The sequence below is a fragment of the Choloepus didactylus genome, chromosome Y, assembly GCF_015220235.1.
Source record: "Choloepus didactylus isolate mChoDid1 chromosome Y, mChoDid1.pri, whole genome shotgun sequence".
Classification (NCBI taxonomy): Eukaryota; Metazoa; Chordata; class Mammalia; order Pilosa; family Megalonychidae; genus Choloepus; species Choloepus didactylus.
Window position 1 is genome coordinate 28,574,599 of NC_051335.1, and position 25,083 is coordinate 28,599,681.

Genomic DNA, 25,083 nt, shown 5'->3' on the forward strand with positions numbered 1-25,083 from the left:
GTTTTTTCATGTGCTTTAAAATTTTCTGTTGTTTTTGGCCTCTTGGCATTTCCTTAACTTGGTAGGGTTCTTTTAGGATTTGTAGACCAATTGAAATCCTTATCTCTAATTTGTCAGGTCTACAGCTTCATGGAGTACACTTTCTGTGACTAACCAGCAGGTGGCATCCGTGAGCCACATGTTCCCCTCAAGGCAGTTCTCCCCTGCTTTGCCTCTGTGGTGAGTGGGGAAGTGAGTCTTGTGGGGTCCAGTTGGTGTACCAAGCTTGCGTGTGTAGTTGGTGTTGCCCACCCTGTACAAGGGGCATATGTCTGGGCAGTCAGGGAGGGGGGCAGCTCTAACAACCAAATCTCCCTGGTGTTCCTGGAGTTTTAAAGCTGCTGCAATAGTCTAATCCTTCAGTTCAGTCCTGCCATGGTTTGTCTCTGCCACTGACCCACAAGTCCTTGGTATTGGTGTGTGGCCCCTGAGACTTGTGAATGGGTCCCTCTTCCAGGCTGTGCACCCCGGGTCCTCTGTTGAGGGATGACTGTGCTATGTCACAGGTGAGTGCCATCCTGCCAGGGTGGTTCTGGGCTGCCGGTCTGTGTAAGGAGGCTCCCAGCCTGGTGAAATGTTGCCTGAATGGGGCTTGTTAATTCACACTGCTCTACGTTCCCAACTCTGGGATAACCAGCTGAGGGTACAGGGAAGGCTAATGTCCATGCCCTATCTTGTGGTTTATGCGTGTTATTTGAAGCACTTCCGTCGCACTGGGTTGTCTGGGGTAGCTCTGGGCTATGGGGCTGGTGATGGGCAGGAGTGTTTCCTGCTCATCAGGATGATGGCTATGAGAGGGTGCCCCCCTTTTCTTGGGAAGTTGTGGTATTTAGTGAATTTTCTCAGCCACTGTATTATTGACTTTTGTCTCAGAGCTCTCAGTTCTGCTCTTGTCTTGACCTCCCCAAATTGCAAGTCTTTGAGGCTTTCTGTATTGGGCTTCTTAGAGTAATTGTTTTAGAAAATGATAAAAAGATAAAAAAAAAAAAAAAAAGAAGAAGAAGAAGAAAGAAAAGGGCCCTCTGGCAGATCTAATGCATTATTGAAATGCTAAGAGACAAATCAATTAGGGCTATTAAGGAAAGATCCAGGGGGCAGAGAGATCAGTTTTTCTTTGGGTTTTGCAAATGAGCCTGCGGGCCCTGAGCTTGGCCCTTCCCCTTTCTATGTTCATCCAAACTCCAAAAAGCATCCGTTTTTATTTTTGAGTTTGTTTTGCTGTTTTTTTGCTATGCCTGTCTCCTCTCTGCTGGGCTGGCTGCTCTCAGATTCTCTGGTGTCTGGTCTCAGTCTATCTGCGGTTGGAGTTTGGATCAGGAGAATGAGTTTCCAATAAGAGCTGCCACTGAAGTTCTTCCTTCTCCTTCCCGGCACTGACAGCCCCTCCTCCCATGAGACTGAGCCCGGCAGGGAGGGGCATGTGTCCCCTGGCCGCAAAAACTTACAGATTTCACTGATCTCAGCAGTTCCATGATTACATGAATGTTGTATGAACTATGCCCAAAGTCAGATTGCTCTGCGGTGTCCAGTCCATGCAATTCCTGACTTTCTATCTACTTCCCTGGAGGAGTAACTAAAACATACACCTCACCAATCCACCTGCAGGTCTTTTTGGCCTTTTTATTGCAAATTTGTTCATAAGTTCTTTGATTCACTGTAATTATGGAATTATATTAGTCTTATCATATGGCTTACCTATATATTATGATCATTCAAAAATGTTATGAAGAGTCCTATTGAGTCTGGTCCAGCAGAGCTATTAATTGTTGCTCTTACCCAGTGTGAAGTTTCATACACAATCATTATTTCATATCCTAATGTCCCATTTTTTTTACCTGTGTAGATGATACAATAATACGTGTTATATACAATGTCTTCCTCCTTGCTTAGTTTACAATTTCTTAATGTATAGGTGTCTGTAATGTATTTATCTGTATTAATGTCAAAGGATTTTTAAATATCATCAGTGAGGGTCTGGTGGGTATGATCAATTTGTAATTTCTGTTCTCGATTTAGAGAATTTTTATAATCCACAAAATTGACTGTGGTTAACACCAAGGGCAGTATCTTACATAGGAAATCTAATTGTTCACAAGCAAACTGATTATTAAACTGCTTCCAGAATACTTCTGGCTTAAACAATTGAGCTTTTGATGTAGCTAATTTGATTTCATGTATAGGCATCTTTCCATAATGGAAAATATTTGGCAATTATGTAACCTTAAGGGTTATATCAGTTTCATTTGTGATATCATAGTTCCATGGTACCCTTATTCTCACTATCACTTTGTACAACAATGGAGGTAATCCCACAATAACATTAGGCCGTTCTTTTGTAAACTTTAACAATGGTAGATATATGAGAATTATAGGTATGGTGTGTGATTCTGGTGTAGTACTTGGTGAAGTGCTGTTTCCCTCATCTTCCACTACTTCCCTCTTCCTTCCCTTCTGTCTCTTTCTTTTACTTTCTCCATATCAACTTGGCTAAGTTATGATGTCCAGTAGTTTGGTTAAGCTTGATACTATGAGGGTATTTCATGGATCTAAATTGTTAGTCTGTTGATTGCGGCTATGGCTGATTACACCTACAATCAACAAAGGAGATTGCCTTCAGCAATGAGAGAAGTCTCATCTAATCAGTTGAAGATTTTAAAGAGGGAACGGAGGATTTCAGCAGTCAGAGAGAGTAATTTTATCTCCACTTCTGGAGAGTTCAATATCACCTTCATTGAATTCCCAAATTATGGCCTGCTCTATGGATTTTGGACTTGCTAATCCCCACAATTACATGAGTCAATTCCTATAATCAATCTCATAATGTTTACACACACACACACACACACACACACACACATACACACAAACACACAAACACACAGACACAAATATATCTCTAGTCAATTGTGTTTCTGGAGAAAACTGACTAATAATTTTTTTTGTTCTGAGAATGGTTCTTGAGAAACAGAACATTAAGAATGAGATTTCAGAGTTGCTCTGGGGTTTTTTGAAATGATTCTCTAACCTGATTAAATTAAAAGCCACTAATGACTCTATTTCCAGTGATCAAGTGGCCACTGATAGCCATGGTCTGAATTGACAATAGAGATACACAAAATATCAGCACTGAATTCTGCTACTCAAGTGCTTATAAGAGGCAAAGCTCTGGGTGACAATGTATTTGATATCTTAAGGGGGATTTGTGGAATTAAAAATTATAATTATGTTGTCTGGTTGTTTCTAAATATGCTGGATATACTTTTCAGACAAAGTCTTTTGATGTACAAAAGTGTTTAATTTTCAGGAGACCCCATTTGTCTATTTGTTCTTTGGTTGCTCATAACTTGGGTGTGAGGTCTAGGAAATCACCTCCTATCACAAGATCTTTAAGATATTGCCCTACATTTTCTGCTAAGAGTCCTATGGTCTTAGCACTAACATTTAGGTCTTTGACACATTTCAAGCTAGTTTTTGTATAAGGTGTGAGATAGGAGTCCTCTTTCATTGTTTTCAAAATGGATATCCAGTTCTCCAAGCACCATTTATTGAAGAGGCTGCTTTGTCCCAGATGATTTGGCCTGACTGCCTTATCAAAGATCAATTGTCTGAAGATGTGAAGGTCTATTTCTGAATACTCAATTCAATTCCATTGGTCAGTATAGCTGTCCTTATGCCAGTAACATGCTGTTTTGACCACCATAGCTTTGTAATAAGTTTCAAAGTCAGGTAGTGTGAGATCTCCCACTTTGTTTCCCTTTCTCAAGATATTTTTGGCTTTTCAGGGCAGCTTGCCCTTCCAAATAAACTTGGTTATTGGTCTTTCTATTTATGCAAAGTAAGTTGTTGGGATTTTAATTGATACTGCATTGAATCTATAAATCAGTTTAGGTAAAATTGCCATCTTAGCTATATTTAGTCTTCCAATCTCTGAACATGGTATGTTCTTCCATTTTTTAATGTCCTCTTTGATTTCTTTTAGCAGTTTCTTGTAGTTTTCTGTGTAATGGTCTTTTGTGGCTGTGGTTAAGTTTATTGCTAAATACTTGATTCTTTTGGTTGCTATTTTAAATGGATTTTTTTTTCTTGATTTCCACCTCTTGTACATTACTTGTGAATAGGAACACTACAGATTTTTGCAAGTTCATCTTGTAGCCTGCCACTTCACCGTACACATTGACTAGTTCTAGTAGCTTTGCTGTAGATTTTTCTGGATTTTCTACATATAGAATCATGTCATCTGCAAACAGTGAAAGTTTTACTTCTTCCTCTCCAATTTGGATGACCTTTATTTCTTTTCTAGCTAGCACTTCCAGAACAATGTTGAATAACAATGGTGAGAGTGGGCATTCCTGTCTTTTTCATGATCTTAGAGGGAAAGCTTTCAGGCTTTCCCCATTGAGTAGGGTGTTAGCTATGGGTTTCTCATATATTGTGTTTATCATATTGAGGAATTTCCCTTCTATTCCTATCCTTTGAAGCATTTTCATCAAGAAAAGATGTTGAATTTTGTCAAATGCCTTTTCTGCATTGATTGAGATGATCATGTGGTTCTTCTGCTTTGATTTATTAATGTGGTGTATTACATTGATTGGTTTTCTTATGTTGAACCATACTTGCATACCTGGAATAAATCCCACCTGGTCATGGTGTATAATTCTTTTAATGTACTGCTGGATTCGATTTGCAAGTATTTTGTTGAGGATTTTTGCGTCTATATTCACTAAAGAGATTTGTCTTTAATTTCCTCTTTTTTTCAGTATCTTTGATTTTGGTATTAGGGTGAAATTGGCTTCATTGAATTAGTTAGGCAGCTTTCATTCTTCTTCAATTTTTCTGAAGAGTTTGAGCAGGATTGGTAGTAATCCTTTCTTGAATGCTTGGTAGAATTCACAATGTGACGCCCTCTGGTTCTGGGCTTTTCTTTTTGGGGAGTTTTTTGATGACTGACTCAATCTCTTTACTTGTGATTAGTTTGTTGAGGTCATCTATTTCTTCTTGAGTCAATGTTGGTTGTTTATGTGTTTCTAGGAAGTTGTCCACTTCGTCTAGTCTAGTTTACTAGCATATGGTTGCTCAGATTATCTTCTCATTATCTCCTTTCTTTCTGCGGGGTCAGTAGTTATGTCTCCTCTCCCATTTCTGATTGTATTTATTTGCATCTTCTCTCTCTCTCTTTTTGATAGCCTATCTAGTGGTCCATCAATTTGATTGATTTTCTCAAAGAACCAACTTCTGGTTTTGTTGATTCTTTCTATTGTTTTCCTGTTCTCAATTTCATTTATTTCTGCTCTAGTCTTTGTTATTTCTTCCTTTCTGTTTGCTTTGGGGTTAGTTTGCTTTTCTTTCTCTATTTCCTCCAGGTGAGCAGTTAATTCCTCAATTTCTGCTCTCTCCTCTCTTTTTTTAAAGATGAAATAAACAATAATGCTATTACCTTTAGTTGATGTGAGGCATGAAAAGTTAAACACACCTCCATTTAAATTAAGAAGGAAAGGATCACAATACATATGCAGTGCCTGTAATATACTCTGGTCATCAAGCAGGCCATGGGTCCTCCTTGTTGGATGCTTTGTTGTCTGCTACATGGATAAGCCTGCCAAGCAGATGGCACAGATACAAGACAGAGCAATCTCCCCCAGGTGCAGAAAAGAAACACAGCTATGTTCTTACAGCCATCTACCCATTTTCCATGACCACAATTAAGCTTATTACATGTTACTTTATCATCTCTTTCAATATACTTCTATCACAGTTCCATTACAAGTTTATAGTCAAGCTTACACCGAATGCATTTCAGGGGAGCTGCTCCCTAATGGCACTGGGTAGGCAGAATAAACACATGGATAAGTTGCATCCAAATCCAACTTCTAGGAAGGCTGCCTGTAGACTGAAATGCTATTGATGGAATTTAGACACTTAATTCCAAAGGGTCTGGGTATCCCTGACTTTATCTTCTTGAATTTTTTCTTCTATTATCACATCTGTATCCATCTTTTGGGGTAATCTACAGCATTGCCCCCTAAACACAGAAACTAGACATGAACATTTTTTAGTTCCAAATATATGCCTAGCATAGGGGTGCTTAAATATTTGCTGAAAGGAAGTGAATTTTAAAATACATGTGCTTCATCAATAAAGTTATTTTTAAAAGAAACAAAAGAAAATGAAAATGCTAAAGGAATTATATATAAACAAATTATGGGAGTAGGCTTTATACTATTGGTCGGTTTGAGGGGCTCACAAGGGCCTCAGGTTATGACATAATGGGTGAGTCCCTGTCCTCGGATCTCTGATAGCCTCTGGCAGTGTTGTAAAATATTCAGCATCACATGAAACCTCTTGTCAACTTTCAAAGCTGTGAACTTCTTTATGTCATCTTCCACTATAAAATAATGACCTTTGGTATCCTTTGTTTCTTCATCAATAAATCTGTGATAGAGATTTCTGGCCACAGAACTCATAGACTTTTTTGATTGATGTAGGATATTATATTTACTAATTACTGCCTTTTTGATCTCTTTAGTAACATTGTTAATTTGACAGTAGGTTAAGTGAGCTTTCATGTATGCAGGCACACCTTTAAACTCATCAGAAGTTAAAATTGGAAATTCTTTAATATTTCTTTTTTCTTTTGGGGGCTTCTTTGTGGGCACAGTCTCCTCCACTTTGGTTCTTCAGGGTTCAGATCTGATTCTTTAGCATTGCTCTGCATGATTGTTACATGAGCCAAATGGGGAGGAATGTTTTCTTTGAGAAGTTGCACATCTTTATAATCTTCTTCAAGAGATTCACAGAGTTCCTTGAGTGAATTGTTGGCTTGTTCCTGATACTGAATTTCCAATTCCAGTTTATTTAGAAGTTCATTGATTATGATGATTTCATCTCCTATTTTATTTAATGTAATCTTCAAGGTAGGTTCTTGACCACAGTTTCTTAAGGACACAGTATTTTTAATATTACCAATCTTTTCATTAATATGACAGCATAATTGTTCCAGATCTGAAGAGGTCAGCCTTTAAGCTGCTTGCACTGTCTGGGAGGAAAGGGCTCACTTGATGCTGGGTCATGAGCCACAGGGACCCACAGCTGGGCCTCAAGTCCAGGATCATGAAATTCAAACTCTTTCTCTTTCCTTTTAATATAGGTGCTTAGGACAATAAATTTCCCTCTCAGCACCACTTTTGCTGCATCCCGTAAGTTTCAATATGTTGTGTTTTCATTGTCATTTCCCTCAAGGTATTTACAAATTTTTCTTGCAATTTCTTCCATTACTCACTGGTTTTCTAAGAGGGTGTTGTTTAGCCTCCATGTATTTGTGAATTTTATGACCTTCTGCCTGTTATTTATTTCCAACTGCATTCCATTATAGTCCAAGGAAGTGTTTTGTATAATATCAACATTTTTAAATTTGTTGAGACTTGCTCTGTGACTTAACATGTGGTCTACCCTAGAGAATGTTCCTTGAGCACCTGAGAAAAAAGTGTATCCTGCTGTTGTTGGATGTACTATTCTACAAATGTCTGTTAAGCCTAGTTCATTTATTGTACAATTCATCATCTCAGTTTCTTTATTGATCCTCTGTCTAGATGTTCTGTCTGTTGATGATAATGGTGGACGGAAGTCTCCAACTATTATTGGAGAGGTATCCATTTCTCTTTTCAGTGTTATCAGTATTTGCCTTGTGAATTTTGGGGCACTCTGGCTTGGTGCATAATACTTTCGATTGTTATGTTTTCTTGATGAATTGACCCTTTTATTACTATATAGTGTCCTACTTTGTCTCTTTTAATTGTTTTACTTTTGAAAGTGAATTTGCTGATACTAATATAGCTACCCCTACTATTTTCTGTTTGCTGTTTGTGTGAAATATCTTTTTCCAACCTTTCACTTTCAGCCTATTTTTGTCCTTGTGTCTAAGGTGAGTTTCTTGTAGACAGCATATAGGTGGGTCCTGTTTTTTAATCCATTCTGCCAGTCTGTGTATTTTTATTGGGAGTTTAATCCATTAATAGTTAGTGTTATTACTGTAATGGCAGTACTTTCTTCTACTATTTTGTCTTTTGGATTTTATATGTCATATCTAATTCTTTCCTTCTCTCTTCTTTTACCTTTCTTGATAACCTTCATTTCTGCACTCTTCTCCAACTCTCTCTCTCCTGTCTTTTCCTACCAGTCTGAAGCATTCTTTTTAGTATTTCTTGTGGCACTGTTCTGTTATTCACAAACCTTCTCAGTGTCTTTCTGTCTAAAAATATTTTAATCTCTCCCTCATTTTTGAAGGACTGTTTTGCCAGATATAGAATTCTTGGTTGGCAGTTTTTCTCTCTCAGAATCTTAAATATATCATGCCACTGTCTACTCACCTCCATGGTTTCTGAAGAGAAATCTGTAGATAGTCTTATGGAGCTTCCCTTGTATGTGATGGATTGCTTTTCTCTTGCTGCTTTTAGAATTCTCTTTTTGTCTTTGACATTTGACAATCTGATCAGTAAGTGTCTTGGAGTATGTCTATTGGGATTTATTCTGTTTGGGGTACACTGTACTTCTTCAATCTGTAATTTTCTGTATTTCATGAGAGTTGGGAAATTTGGGGGGAATATTTCTTCTATTATTCCCTCTGACCCTTTTCCCCTCTCTTCTTCTGGGATACCCATAAAATGTATATTCGTGTGCCTCATGTTGTCCCTCAACTCCCTAAGTCCCTGCTCATATTTTTCCATTTTTTCACCATCTGTTCTTTTGTGTTTATGAATTCAAATGTCTTGTCTTCCAGTTCACTGATCCTTTCTTCTTCCTCTTCAAATCTACTGTTGTGTCCCTCCATTGTGTTTTTCATCTCCTCCATTTTTTTCTCTTCATTCCCATAAATTTTGCTATTTGTTTTTTCAAGTGTCTGAGTTCTTCCTTATGGTCATCCAGTGTATTCTTTATATTCTTCATCTCTTTTGCCATATCTTCCCTCAGTTCACTGAATTTATTTAACATTAGTTGCCTCAAGTCCTGTATCTCAGTTGAACTATTAATTTGTTCCTTTGGCTCATCCATATTTTCATGTTTCCTAGTATGGCTCATTATCTCAAGTTGTCTAGGCATCTGATTTTCTTGATTAGTTTATTCTGGAGCTCATTTTCACTCTTTTGCCTAGGGCTTTCTTGTTGGTTGGCTTTCTTCTCTAACCTTTGTTGTCCAGTTCAACTTATTCTAGATGTCTACCTTAGGTTCTGTTTAGCTGATCAGAATTTTTCACCTCTTGTTTTTCTGTTTCTTGCCCTGCCTCTATGTAGCATTTTTATGAGAGTGTCTCCTCAGATATGGTCGTCCCAAGACAGGTATTCACAGTCTAGAGAGGTCCCGGTATCATGAGGAGGATATGGAGTTTCTCTGAGAGTGAGACCCTCCTGTGAGGCCTCTAGACTTGGTGCTTTTTCTATCCTGTTCAACAGGTGGCACTTGCCAGCCTGCAGTTTCCCCACCAGTGTAAGTAGGTGTAGTGCCTTTAATTCTCTGCAGACTCTGAGCCTGTTTGGGGCATGGCTGACTGAAACTGGAATCTGAATTCCAGCCTCTGGGGTCTGAGTTCCCAGGAGGGCTGCCAGTTGAGCTGGACCTCCCTCCACTCTCCCAGTCATAAGAACTCCATCTCCCAGGGACACTATTCCCTTCTCCCCTCTCCTCTTTGGGGCAACTCCAGCTCAATTCTTTCGTCAGCCTGAGTTGCCAATTAAAAATTGGTGTGGAGACCTTCTTCAGAAGTGAATCTGAAATTCAAAGAAGTTCTGGGTATTCTGTCTCCCCCCAAGACCAGCCAAGATCTTCAACCTGGGTTGTCTGATAGAAAATAACTGTGTACATTACCTTTAAATTTTTTTAAAAAAAAAGGAAAAAGGAAAAAAAAAAGAATTCCCTTTTAAAAGTCTTTCCCTTGCCTGGAAGTTTTGTCAGTGTCAGAATAGCACATTTAAAGATGCACTTTGGGTTACTGTCTGATAACTAGTCTCCAACAGCTTCAATTCTGCCCCTGCTGGGGGCTATTGAACTGCAAAAAGATAAGGAGTCAGTGAGAAATGAGAAGGGAAAAAATGTAGGGAAAGAAAGCTTTATTGGAGCCAGAGAATGGGTGCCTGATTTTATGTGCCCCCCCTTCTCAGAGCCCAGCCCTTCTTTATCATCACCAGCTCCAAAAATTAGTTAATTAATTTGTTAATTAATTCTGCAGTTGAGGCTGCATTGGGTCCCCGTTCTTGCCCTCAGTAGACTGTTGTTTTTGTTTCCTTTCAGGGAGCCAGCTGCAAGACACTCCATCGGGTCTGTTTGGGGAGGGGTGCCAGACCCCTGCTTGGGGGAACTTACAAAGTTTGCTGTGATCTCAGCTTTTTGTCCAGTTCCAAACTTGTGTGTACAATGTGTGACTGGTCATTGAAGACACCAAAAACACTCTTTCATACAGTTCCTGGGCAATTACTAGCTGCCCTATAGGAGAGATTAAATTCCACATCCCACCACTCCACCATCTTTCCCCACCCATCCCTCCTGGATATAGTAGGTAAACATAGGGATGACCTAAAGTCTTCAAATTCCCAGCTCAAGTGCCACATGATGGACATGACAGTTTCTATCTGTGCCCTGAAAAATACTTTTTTTTTTTTTTTTGCAGCTGCAAACTTGAGATTTCTGAAAAACAATTCCAGAGTCTTATTGTGTGAGTGGTCAAATTCAATGTAAATTGAATTTCCAACTCTTCAGGGTGTCTGTGGTTAAACTGAGGGCATTGACTGGGAAGGCATGGGATTCAAAAATTAATATGGGGGCATGCAAGCTGATAATGATGATGGTGGGTGCAATGAAATCCTAGATTCTTCTGAGTCTTCTTTGCAGATAAATTTGTAATGGTCTGCCCCGAGGAATATGCCATCCAACCTCCAGTCTTCCCTGAAGAATCAGCCACCTGACATCCACTCTGCCCAAGAAATCAGCTCCCTGGCCTTTCAGTCTTCCCTCAGGTATTGGTCACCTGACTTCCAATCTGCCTTGAGGAATCAGCCATTCTGTCTCCACCTAAAGCATTTAACCTTGCCTTGCCCAATAAATCTGAAACTGGCAACCATGAGGAAATTGCCCTTACACCTCCATCTGAAGAGATTAACACACTTTGACCTGAAGAAACAGTAATGGAATGCCTTGAGGCTTGAATGACACTGATAATTTCTCTCATGACCCAACCCCATCACTCCTCTTTTCTTCCAAACTTATATCTAGACTGTAGTCTCAAAAGACCCTAAAAGGTAAGGAATAAAGTATGACCAATGAGATGTGCCTACACTCCCAAAAATTGCACGACATTTCAAATTTATATAGACAGAAATCAGGGAAATATATGTGGGAATGGGTTTAAGTGTGTGGGATAATAGTGGAAGGAAAATAAAGCTGGACCAGGCTGAATTTATTGATATGGGCCCATGCACAAGTTTGGATATGTTATGTCCCCCCAAAAGCCATATTCTTTAATGCAATCTTGTGTGGGCAGATTTATTAGTCTTTTGTTTAGGGTGGAAGTCTTTGATTTTTTCCATGGAGATGTGACTCACCCAATTGTAGGTGATCATTTTGATTAGATTAGATTATTTTCATGGAAGTGTGGCCCTGCCAATCCAGGGTGGGTCTTAATTAGTTCACTGTAGTATTTAAAAGAGCAGCTAAGAGCCAAAATAGACCCAGATGTTTGCTGATGTTTGGAGACACTTGGAGACACAGACAGAAGGAAATTTGGAGATTCTAAGCTAAGAGATGAAACCCAGAGTTTGCCTGAGAGAAGCTAAGAGAGGATTGCCAGATGCTTAGAGAGAAATGCCCTGGGAGAAAGAAGAAAGGACAAACAGAAAGTGAGAGAGAGGAGATAAGAGAAAAGCCCAGTGACATTTTGGAGAAAACTGTTTTGAAACACAACCAGGAGCAAAGGACAAGCAGATGCCAGCCATGTGCCTTCCCAACTGACAGAGGTGTTCCAGACACCATTGACCATTCTTCAGTGAAGGTATCCTCTTGTTGATACTTTATTTTGGGCACTGTTATGGCCTTAGAACTGTAAATTTGCAATCTAATAAATCCCCTTTGTAAAAGCCTAATGGCAGCATTAGCAAACCAGAACAGATTTTGGTACCAGAGAAATGGGGTGCTGCTGAATTTGTAAATACCAAACATGTTAAAATGGCTTTTTAAATGGATAAGGGGAAGATTCCGGAAGAAATGTAAGAAACTTGATAGAAAATTACTTTGAAGAGACTCTTGGTAGAAATATGGACTCTAAATATACTTCCAGTGAGACCTTAAAAGGAAATGATGATGTCTCCTTGCCAAGTGGAAGAAAGGTGAGCCTTGCTTTAAATTGGTAGAGAACTTGGCAAGATTGGAATCTGGTATCAGAAAGAAAACAGTATTTGAAAACAATAAGCTGGGATATTTATATGAAGAGATCTTCAAATTAAATGTGGAAAATGCAGCCTGGCTTCTCCTTGCAGCTTATAATAAAATGTGAGAGGAAAGAAATAAGCTGAGAAGTGAAATCTTGGTTATGAAGAAACCAGAAATTGATGGTCTGGAAATTTCTGGGCTTCCAGAAGATGAACTCCCAGAGACTACAGCCCCAGGTGAATATTTAGCAAAACCTGGAACCAACCAGTCATTTCAGTATAAGCCAGTATGGGAGACGGAGTTATCCAGTAAGGATTTGTGGAAAGTCCTATTGTCTAATGGTTTGACCCCTGTGTGCTGCATGCCAAACCAACAAATTTTTGCAAGATCTGCATAAACAGAACCACTGCCAGTCTGGACTAAAAGGGGCAGAAAAGGGACAGATTGAAGGAAAAATTTCTTCAGAGAAGGCAGAACCATGGAAGCCAATGCCTGAAACCAAGAAATCTTGGGCAAGGAGAACACAGCAACCCATGCATGTGGAATGGGTAAGTTTGCCCCAGAGTCAGGGGCAGGCCTTCTGCCTCGATGTTCAGAAAGAGTGCTGCCACCCCGGGCCTCAGAGAGGGTGAAGCACATTCCCCAAGTTTGGGAACAGCCTGGCCACCAACCCACTGTTTCTGTATTTCACACTCTTCCTTTTCTTTATTAATTATTGCCCATGTCCTTTTTCTGTCTGAGGTAAACTGGACACTGCATTATTGTGTTTTGTTGTCTTATACTTGTCTTTTTGATGTGCCGATGCCTGTATGACCATGATAACTATTTTTGAGGTAGCTATTTTATCCCATGTATCTTTGCCCCAACTGTTATGGTTATTAATTTGCCAATTATTCAGTTTCCATGACCCAGACCATATTGCTAATCCACTAGCTACTGCCCAAGATTCTATATATATGTATATTCTTTCATTATTCTCTGTTAGTGTTTGTTCAATTGCCAGCCAGATTGCTACTAATTCTTCATATTGGACTAAAAAGCCTGTCCCCTCACTAGTTAGGGCTCCTAAATCCAGTGTACTACAGAGGAGGTTATGATGTCTCCACCATCAGTAAACCATGTATTTTCTAGTACCTTGGACTAAGGTGGTCCCATTGCCTGTGTGCTTACATCTACTCACCCATTGGAAATTCCAGCAAACCTGCAATTAGCAATGTTGAAATTTCCCTAGTTAATGCAGAGGGTAGAACATCCATCTGAACATCCAAATTGGAAATATGCCATTTTCAATTGAGAACCCATTGTCCAGCACAATTCTTTGGTTCTTAATTGGTGTTTGCTTAGCCCAGGCCATTATGCATTATGGGATTGTGAGAAACATGCTTTGTTTTACCTTGAATGTCTGTGTGTGTTGTAGAGCTTCACACAGTGCCCAGGCATTTTTTTTTTCTTCTTCGTTAGAGAAGTTTTGGGTTTACAGAACAATCATGCGCAAAATACAGGATCCCCATGTATCACCCTGTTATTAAAATAGCTTGCATAGGTGTGGAGCAATTGAGACAATTGATGTAGCACGTTTTAATTTTTGTAATTTTTATAAATATACTATGAACTGTAGTCCATGGTTTAACTCAGGGATCACTGTGTAGTGTACTTTCATGGACTTTTTTTTTACATTTTTTATTGTGAAATACAATGCATACAGAAAAGTGATAACTTTCAAAGTATGATTTAACAAATAGCAAATTTCAAAGAATGTTATCCATAGAGTTTTTAAAAATTTTTATTATGGCACTATGCATACAATCTAACATTTCCCCCTTTTATACACCTTCATATACATATTTCAGTGCTGTTAATTACATTCACAATGTTGGGTTACCACAACCACCAACTTCTACCAGAACATTTCTTTTATTCCAAATAAGAACCCTGTATATTTTAATCCTTAACATCCCATTCCCTATCCCCACCCTATTCCCTGGCAAACTCTATTCTAGATTCTGGCTCCATGACTTTGCTTGTTCTAATCATTTCAAATCAGTGAGATAATGCAATATTTGCCCTCTGTGTATGGCTTAATTCACTCAACATGATGACTTCAAGGTTCATCCATGTTGTCACATGTGTCAAGGCTTCATTCACTTTTATGGCTGAATAATAGTCCATTGTATGTATATACATTTTGTTTGTACATTCATTGGTTGATGGACACTTGGGTTGCTTCCATCTTTTGGAAAATACGAATAATGCTGCTATGAACATTGATGTGAAAATATCTGCTCAAGTCCCTGCTTTCAGTTCTTTGGGGTATACATGTAGTAGTGGGATTGCCAGGTCATTAGGTAGTTCTGTACTTAGTTTTCTGAGAAACCACCAAACTGTCTTCCACAGAAGATGCACCATTTTACATTGCCACCAAGAATGAAAAAGTTTTCCTACTGTCTGCATTCTCTCCAACACTTGTTATTTTCCATGTTTTAATAGCAGCCATGTGTAAAACTGTATCTCATTGTGGTTTGGTTTGCAATTCCCTGATAGGTAAGGGTTGAGATTCTTTTCATGTGCTTTCTGACCATTGGTATTTCATCTTAGGAGAGTTATCTATTGAAATTTTGCCCATTTTTAAATTAGGTTGTCTTTTAGTCATTAAGTTGAAGGATTTCTTTATATATTCTGGATATTAATCCCTTATCAGATATGTGGTTTCCAAATATTTTCATCCATTGTGTACATTGTCATTTTAATTTTGTGATAAAGTCTTCTGAGGAATAAAAGTTTTTAATTTTGATGAGGTCCCATTTATCCATTTTTCATTGTTGCTTGTGCTTTGGGTGTAAAATTTAAGAAACCATTGCCTAACACAAGGTTATGAAGTTGATTCACTATGTTTATTTCTAGGAGTTTGATAGCTTTGGCTCTTATATTTAGGTCTTTGATCCATTTTCAGTCCATTTTTTGTATAAAGGTGTAAGGTAAGGGTCCTCTGTTTTTTTGTTTGTTTGTTTGTTTTGTTTTTGTTTTGTGTTTTTTTTTTTGCAAATGGAGATTCAGTTTTCCCAGGATCATTTGTTGAAGAATCTATTCTTTCCCAAACAAGTGGCCTTTGCACCCTTGTCAAAAATCAGTTGGCCATTAATAAGAGGGCTGATTGCTTTCTTTTTTTTTAAATAAGTTTTATTCACACACCATAGAATCCACCCAACAATGACAATCAATGGCTCTAATGACTCTCAATGTAACCACAGACTGTGCTTTAATCACCACAATCAAAGTTAGAACATTTTCATTGTGCCAAAAAGAAAGACTCTTTACCTCTTACCCCGAATTACTGACACTTAGCATTTGGTCTGGCAAATTTGTTACAATTGATAGATTATTATAATGTTACTCTTAACTGTGGTCCATAGTTTTGGTTACGTGTATTGTTTCCCACATATCACCTGTGATGGTTAGATTCATCTGTCAACTTGACCAGGTGATGGTGCCCAGTTGTCTGACCAAGCAAGCACTGCCTATTTATTTCTGTGAAGACATTTCATGAACTTTAATCATCAGTACATTGGTCACAGACTACACCTGCATTTGGCTAAGGAGAGTGTCTTCCACAATGAGAGATGTTTAATCTAATCAGTTTGTCTTTTAAGGGGAAAGTGATGACTTCAGCAGTCAGAAGAGAATTTTCATCTCTGCTTCAGCCAGCCAGCCTCTCCTGGAGAATTAATCAAAGATTTTCATCAGACTGCCAGCTTGCAACTTGCCATATGGAATTTGGACTCAAGTATTCCCACAGGTGCATGAGACACTATTCTAAAATCTCATACTATTTACAGATATCTCCTGTTGGTTCTGTTTCCCTAGAGAACCTTGACTAATACAGCTTTTGTACAGGGGGTTGTTCTTGAGAAACAGAATCTTAAAAATGGGATTTTGCATTTGGTTTTCTTATCTGATTAGATACAAAGGCAATAATAACTCTATTTCCAATAATCAAGAGGGCACTGACAGTCAATGGTGTGAGTTTGCAATAAAGATGTGCAACATATCATCATTTTTGTGGTGATGAATGCACAACCATATGATGATATGTGAGCCATTGATTGTGTACTTTGGATGGATTATATGGGGTGTGAATACATCTCAATAAAATTGCATTTATAAAAAATCACCATTTCATTCTGTTAATCATATGCTTACATGAGGCAAGCATGTACAGGCTTACATGTACGTGTGACATTACGTGTGACAGGCTTTTTGACACCATAACAGAGTTTTCTGGAGTTTAAAGATACAATGACATTTGCTGGTTGTTCTTAGATATGCTGGATGTAGTTAGGAAAGAAATGGATGATCTAGAGGCTTCAAATTTTCAACTTAAGCACTGTATGAAAGATGTAAAAGTTTCTATGTATGCTCTGAAGAAAATCTCATTTCCTGTGGCCACAGGCATGAGATCTCTGAGATCTCTGAAAACCAGACCCAGAGTCTCATACTGTGAGTTGCAGATTTACAATGTAAACTAAATTCTCAACTTTGCAGGGTGTCTGCTGTTAAAGTGAAGGCACTGGAAATAATGGGGTTCTGAAAATTGTGACGGGGACATATGCGTTGATAATGATGGCAGTGGAGATACTGAAACCCTAGATTCTGCTGGGTCTTTGCTGGATAAACCTGTAATGGTCTGCCCTGAGGAAACAGCTGTCCCAACTCCAGACTGCACTGAGGAGACAGCTATCTGATCTCCAGCATGCCTTGGGGAAACAGCTTCCCAACCTCCAGTTGGCCCTGAGGAGTCTGCCATCCAACCTCCACCTGAAGAGATTAACCCCTCAGTGCCTACTAAGCCTGCAACCACCTCCCCTGGGGAAACAACCCTTACTCCTCTGTCTGGAGAGATTCAACATGTTTCACCAGGTGAAACTGCAAGGCAATGCTCTGAGGTAATTCTTCTAATTCTTTTCAGGACCCATCCCCATTACCCCTCTTTACTTCCAGGCCTACAACTAGACTAAAGTCCCAATAGGCCTGCAAAAGGTGAGGTACAAGGTGTGACCCATGAGGAAGTATGCTATACTCCAAAACAACTGCATGTGTTCTCCAATTTATATAAAAAGAATTCAGAGGAATATGTGAGAGAATTGATGTAAAGGGTGTGAGATAATGGTGGAAGGAATATAAAGTTGGATCAGGCTGAATTTATTGAAATGGGCCCACTGAGCAGAGATGCTGCATTCAGTGTTGTAGCTCGAGGGGTTAGAAAGGGCTGAAACATGGATCAAAAAGTGGCTGACATTACCAGAAAATCCCAGAACTTCCCTGGTATAATGTAAATGAGAGGATCCAAATGCTTATAGAGATTGGAATTTAGAGTGGATTTATCATGGAACACCTGCCTACACACCCCAGGAATGTCAAGAGGACACAACTTTTACCAGACTGTGAAGAATAAATTTGTGAAACTAGCTCCACATCATTAATGTGGGAAATGCTGTCACTGAACTGGAATCCTTAAACACAATTGGGACGTTTGGATCCCAAGGTGGCGGCACTTAATCTCCAAAGACAAGATGGGTGTGGCTACCATAATGGACAGTAGACCCAAAGCAGCAGTCAAAATAATCAGAACCACAGAGACCTATTGTGCTGGTTTGTATATAGTAAGTCCCCCAGGAAAAGCCATATTCTTTAATGCAATCTTGTGGGGGCAGACGTATTAGTGTGGATTATGTTGGAAACTATTGGTTTGGTAATTTCATGGAGGTATGGCCATGCCCATTCAATGTGGGCCTTAATTAGTTCACTGGAGCTCTATAAAAACTCAGACATAAGGAGCTCACAACTAGTGGTAGCTGAGACAGACATTTTGAAGATGGTTGTTAGAAGCTAATGCAGACATTTTGGAGAATGCCATTTTGAAATGCAGCCTGGGAGCAAGCAGACGCCAGCCACATGCCTTCCCAGCTAACAGAGGTTTTCCGATGCCATTGGCCATCCTCCAGTGAAAGTACCTGATTGTTGATGCATTACCTTGGACACTTTATAGCCTTAAGACTGTAACTGTGTAACAAAATAAACCCCCTTTTATTAAAGCCAATCCATTTCTTGTGTTTTGCATTCTGACAGCTTCAGCAAACTTTAACACCTATGGTGTTGACTAGTAGATCATGGAGTACCTAGAAGTAAAATAGATAGGAAGTTTCCTAAATTCTTGTTTGATCTATAAAAGCAGAGGAGTTCTAGGTCAAGTGAACAAAAGTCTAACTTGAATTACAAAAGCAGACTCACAGCCCCTTCATCAATTCCCATACTTGAGACAGTTTACAGACTCAGAGCCCCATGAATGAGGGGAAAGCCAGGTCCCCTTTGGGAAGGACCCTGTTACACTGCCCAAAATTTATACTGTTAATCTTCCTCCTAGCCTTCCCCAAGGAGACCCATGGCATTTTACGATGGTAACTGGGTGCTGGAGAAAAGGAAATGAACAGACAATTCAGGGATTATTGGACACTGGTTCAGAAGTGATATTAATTTCCAGGAGAGCCAAAATATCACTCTGTTCCACCGGTCAGAGTAGGGACTTATGGAGGTCTGGTGATCAATGGATTTTTAGCTTAGGGACATCTACAGTGGGTCCAGTGGGTCCCCAGTCCTGTTCTGTGGTTATTTCCACAATTCTGGAACACATAATTGGAATAGACTTAACTCAGCAACTGGCAGAATCTCCACATTGGCATCATGACTTGTGAAGTGAGGGCTATTATGGTAGGAAAGCCCAAGTGGAAGCCACTAGAACTGTTCCTACCTAGCAAAATAGTAAATCAGAAGCAATACTGGATTCCTGGAGGGATTGCAGAGATTATTTCCACTCTTAAGGACTTGAAGGATGCAGGGGTGGTGATTCCCACCACATTCCCATTCAACTCTCCTTTTTGGTCTGCACAGAAAACAGACGGGTCTTGGAGAATGACAGTTGTTCCAGTTTGCTGAAGTGGCCATTATGCAAAACACCAGAATTGGATTGGTTTTTATAAAGGAGATTTATTAGGTTATACCTTTACAGTTCTAAGACCACAAAAGCCTCCAAACAAGGCATCGACAAATGCCTTTTTTTCACTGAGGAAAAGTTGATGGCATCCAGATCACCTTGGTCAGCTGGGAAGGCATGTGTCTGCTGGTGTCCTTTGCTCCTGGGATCTGGTTTCAAAATGTCTTTCTCCAAAATGTCTCTGGGATTCTGTCTTTCTTAGCTTCTCACTCCCAGCTCCTCTGCGTCCATGCTTGTTCTGCCAGAGTGTCTCTAAGCATCTGGGGGTCCTCTCTTAGCTTCTCTAGGGCAAACTCTGGGTTTCATCTCTTGGCTTAGCATCTCCATATGTCCTTCAGTCTGTGCTTCCAAGCATCTCTGTATTAGTTAGGTTTCTCTAGGGAAACAGAACCAAAAAGAGATATCTGTAAATATAAGATTTTATGTAAGAAATATATTAAATATAAATATATTTAATAATAAATATATTTAATATATTAAATATATTTAATAAAATATATTAAATATAAGATTTTATATCTGTAAATATAAGATTTTATAAAAGTGTCTCACACAACCATGGAGATGCATTAGTTCCAAATTCTGTAGGGCAGGATGCACAAACCAAATTCTGTCAGGAAACTACAAACCCTACAAACTGGTAACTCTGATAAAGTTGTTTGATGAACTCCTCAGGAAATGCTTTGCTGGCTAGCAAAAGAAGAAGTGAAGACCCTCTCTCTTTCTCCCTTAAAAGTCTTCAAATTATTGGATTCTCTTATTGTGGAAGACAAGACCTTTGTTGAACGTAATCAGTCAGAAGGGCCGTCAATTTGCTGGTGATGTAATAAACCAAACTTCAGGTTGATTAACCAGCTATAAATGTCCTTGCAGTAATGGTTAGGCCAATGCTTGCTTGACCAGACCCTTGGAAGCCATTACCTGGCCAAGCTGACACATGAACCTGATTATCACAGTCCACCCCTTGTTTACTTGGCAGTTATACATATCACTTCAAACCATTCTTAATTTCCAAACACAGCACAATTACAAACACATATTTCACCTAATAATACTCAACTGTCCTATGTACAACCAGAAATGCACTAAATCTCTCCAGAATAGTGTGCAAGTCCTTGGGTAATATTCACCCTTAAACATGATTTCCTATAACTTACATACTGTGAAATGAAAATACAAATTATGTCATATGATAGGGGATAAGATAGAGAAGGGAACAAAACAAAACAAGGAGGAAATATTCATACAATCATAGTCTTCATTTCTGTAACTGGTCATGTGGTTGTAGTTCCTATTTATCACTACCTTCTCTCACTACCCATTCCATGTTCCCTTTAACCTCAGCAAGCCCTTCAGCTCACCATGGTTCTTTGCCTGGTTGAGTGACCAAATTTCCATTTCTGAAGTTTCTTGGCCATTGGTGGTCCTGCCTGGATTGGGTTGTTGCAGTTTTCCACTGACTTTAATCACAGGCATGTTAGTACCAAAGAGACACCCTAGGGGATCCAGAAAAGCTATTCTTTACCTCCATTGTGTAGTTGCAGTGTTATTTCCCTTTGATAGTCAGGATCAATAACCCTAGCAACACAGTAATCCTCTTCCTTGCCTGTTGATTCAGAAACACGAGAAGCCCAAAGTGGCCAGGTGGCAGTTTTAACTTCAGTTCAGTGGAATTATTGTTGTGTCCCCTGGTGGAAGCACTTCTTCTTCTGGGACTAAGACTTGTAGACCAGCAGAGCTTAAGACTGCAGGCACAGGAAGCAAAATTTTCCTAGTGGATCACTAGGAGTGATAGTAAGTTCTGCCACTCCTGCTTCCATCCCTTGATTCCTGGACCCATGAATCCTGGTGTGCTAGTTTGAATATATTATGTCCCACCAAAAGCCATATTCTTTAATGCCATCTTGTGAGGGCAGATGTATTAGTGTTGATTAGGTCAGAATCCTTTGGAGATGTGACTCATTCAACTGTGGGTGAAAGGTTTGATTAAATTTTTTCCATGGAGACACGGACCTTGCCCATTCAGGGTGTGTCTTGATTTAATCACTGGAGTCCTATAAAAGAGCTCATAAACAGAAGAACCTCAAAGCTGACATTTTGGAGATCAGCTGAGAGAGACATTATGGAGATGGCTGTTGAAAGCTTATGTTTGCTGACACTTTGGTGATGCTAGCCCAATGTTTGCTCCAGAGAAGCTAAGAGAGGACAAAACACCCCAACAGCAACATGTTGAAGAATGCACAACAGTTGAAAGAGGAGCTCGAACACAAAGCGGCATCAGCAGATGCCAGCCATGTGCCTTCCCAGCTACCAGAGGTTTTGCAGATGCCACCGGCCTTCCTTCAGTGAAAGTATACTCATGTCGATGCCTTAATTTGGACATTTTCATGGCCTTCACACTGTAAATTTGTAACCAAATAAACACGCTTTATAAAAGCCAATCTATTTCTGGTACTTTGAATAATAGCAGCATTAAAAATCAGAACACCTGGCTATGGGAGAAACAGTCCCATAGAGTGGACACTGATTCAGAGCATACACTGCCTCCTGGAGAAAATTGCCCCAGCCCTGCAAAGTATTACCACCTACTTTGCACTGCAATTGAGTTTTCAAAAGGCCATTCCACCATTCTATCCACACAGCTGCCTCTGGATAATGGAGAACATGGTAAGACCAGAGAGTACCATGAGCATGTGCCCATTCCCTATCTTCAATTGCTGTGCAGACAGTTCCTTAGTCAGAAGCAATGCTGTGGGGAATACCATGATGGTGGGTAAGGCATTCCATAAGTCCGTGGAAGGTAGTTTTGGCAGAAGCATTGTGTGCAGGGAAGGCAAACCCATATCTGGGGTATGTGTCTATTCCAGGGAGAACAAATCACTTCTCCTTCCATGATGGAAGTGGTCCAATGTAATCAGGTGGCAGGATGATCACCTTGGAGAATGGTGCCGTACCTGGGACTGAGTGTGGATCTCTGCAGCTGGCAGATTGGACACTCTGCAGTGGCTGTCGCTAGGTCAGCCTAAGTGAGTGGAAGCCATATTGCTGAGCCCATGCATAACCTTCATCCCTACCACCATGACCACTTTGTCCATAAGCCATTGGATAATGGCAGGAGTGGCTGGGGAAAGAGGCTGACTAGTAGCCACCAAACTGGGTCACTTGATTATTATAATATATATATTATATGGGTCACTTGATTATTAAAATCTTCCTTTGCTGAAATCTCCCACTGGTGAGCATTCACATGGGACACAAATGTCTTCATGTTTCTTGCCCACTCAGAAAGGTCTACCCACACAGCTCTTTCCCAGACCTCATTGTCACCAACTTTCCAATCATGTCTCTTCCAAGTCCCTGATCATCCAGCCAAACCATTAGCAACAGCCCATGAATCAGTATAGAAATGCAACTCTAGCCAGTTCTCCTTCCAAGCAAAATGAACAACCATGTACACTACTTGAAGTTCTGCCCACTGGGAGGAGTTCCCCTCAACACTGTCCATCACAGACATTGCAGAAAGGGGCTGCAGTGCTGCAGCTGTCCACTTTCTGGTGGCATCTGCATATCATGCAAAACCATCTGTAAACCAGGCCCGTTTTCTTTTGCTCAGTCAACTGATTGCAAGGAACTCCCCAAGAGGCCATAGATCTGTGTTGGGAAGTAGAAGGTAAGGTGGAAGGAGTGGGGGCCATGGGCATTTGGGCCACTTCCTGATGAAAATTACTTGTACCTTCAGGACCCACTTGGGCCCTATCATATATACCATTTCCATTTTATGATGGAGTGTTGTCATGCATGCCCAACTTTTATGGCTTGGCTGGTTTGACAACACCCAGCCTATGATAGGTAACACAAGTCTCATGGCAACTTGGTGGCCTGTGGTTAAGTATTCTGTCTCTACTAAGGCCCAACAATAGTTCAAATGCTGTTTCTCAAAAGATTAGTTATCTGCAGAGGATGGTAAGGTTTTGCTCCAAAATCTTAAGGTCCTGTGTGGTGATTCTCCTGTGTGGTGAGCCTGCCAAAGTCTCCAAATAGCATCTCTATTTGCCACTGACACTTCCAGCACCATTACAACAGCTGGATCATATGGTCTACTGGCAGAGCAGCTTGCACAGAAGCCTGGACTTGTCACAGAGACTCCTCCTGTTCCAGTCCCCATTCAAAACTAGAATATTTTCTGTTCACACAGTAAATGGGCTGGAGCAGCACACCCAAATGAGAAATATGTTGTCTCCAAAGTCCAAAGAGGCCAACTAGGCATAGTTCATCTTTTCTGGTCATAAGAGGGGCAGATGCAACACCTTATCCTTCACCTTAGAAGGGATATCTCGACATGCCCCACACCACTGGATACATAGAAATTTTACTGAAGAACAAGGCTCCTATATTTTTCTTGGACTTATCTCCCATCCTCTGACATGCAAATGTCTTACCAACAAATCCAGAGTGGTTGCTACTTCTTGCTCACGAGGTCCAATCAACATGATATCATCAATATAATGGACCAGTGTGATGTCTTCTGGGAAGGAGAAATGATCAAGGTCCCTGTGGACAGTATTATGACATAGGGATGGTGACTTTATATACCCCTGAGGTAGGACAGTGAAAGTACATTTCTGGCCTTGCCAGCTGAATGCAAAATGTTTCTGCTGGTCCTTAGTAACAGCTATTGAGAAAAAAAGCTTTTGCCATATCAATAATTGCATACTAGGTACCAGGGGATGGGTTGATTTGCTCAAGAAATGACACCACATCTGGAACAGCATCTGCAATTGGAGTCACCACTTGGTTAAGCTTATGATAATCCATTGCCGACCTCCAAGATCCGTCTGTTTTCTGCACATGCCTAATAGAATTGAATGGGGATGTGGGGGGAATAACCACTACTGCATTCTTCAAGTTCTTAAGAGTGACATTAATCTCTGCAATTCCTCCTGGAATCCTTTATTGATATGGTTTACTATTTTTCCAGACAGGGGCAGTTCTAGTCGCATCCACTTGGTATTTCCTACCATAATCGTCCTGATTCCACCAATCAGGGAACCAATGTGATGATTCTGCCAGTTGTTGAGTGTGTCTATTCCAATTATGCATTCTGGAACTGGGAAAATAACCAGAGTGGGTTGGTGAAACAACTGGTCCCACTGTGAGATGAACCTGTGCTAAAAATCCATTGACCACTTGACCTCCATAAGCCCCTACACTGACTGGGAGACCAGAGTGATGTTTTGGGTCTCCTGGGATTAGTGTCACTTCTGAACCGGTGTCTAGTGATCCCCAAAATATCTGATCATTTCCTTTTCCCCAATGCACAGTTACTCTGGTAAAGGCTGTAGGTTCCCTTGGGGAAGGCTGGAGGGATACTAACAGTACAAATGTTGGGTAGTATAACAGGGTCCTTCCCCAAGTGTACCCAGCCTTCCTCTCATTCAAGGGGCTCTGGGTCTGTAAACTGTCTCAAGTCTGGGAATTGATTAAGGGACTGTGATACTCTGTTTTTTTTAATTCAAGTTAGACTTTTGTTTTCTTGACCTAGAATTATTCTGCTTATACAGATCAAACAAGAATTTAGCAGACTACCCATC

The 25,083-nt window shown here is 40.0% G+C and overlaps 1 pseudogene; it reads right to left on the reverse strand.

Annotated features, from left to right (window-relative positions):
- Window positions 1-6,287: 6,287 nt before the first annotated feature.
- LOC119524077 lies at window positions 6,288-24,513 on the reverse strand (annotated as a pseudogene).
- Window positions 24,514-25,083: the final 570 nt, after the last annotated feature.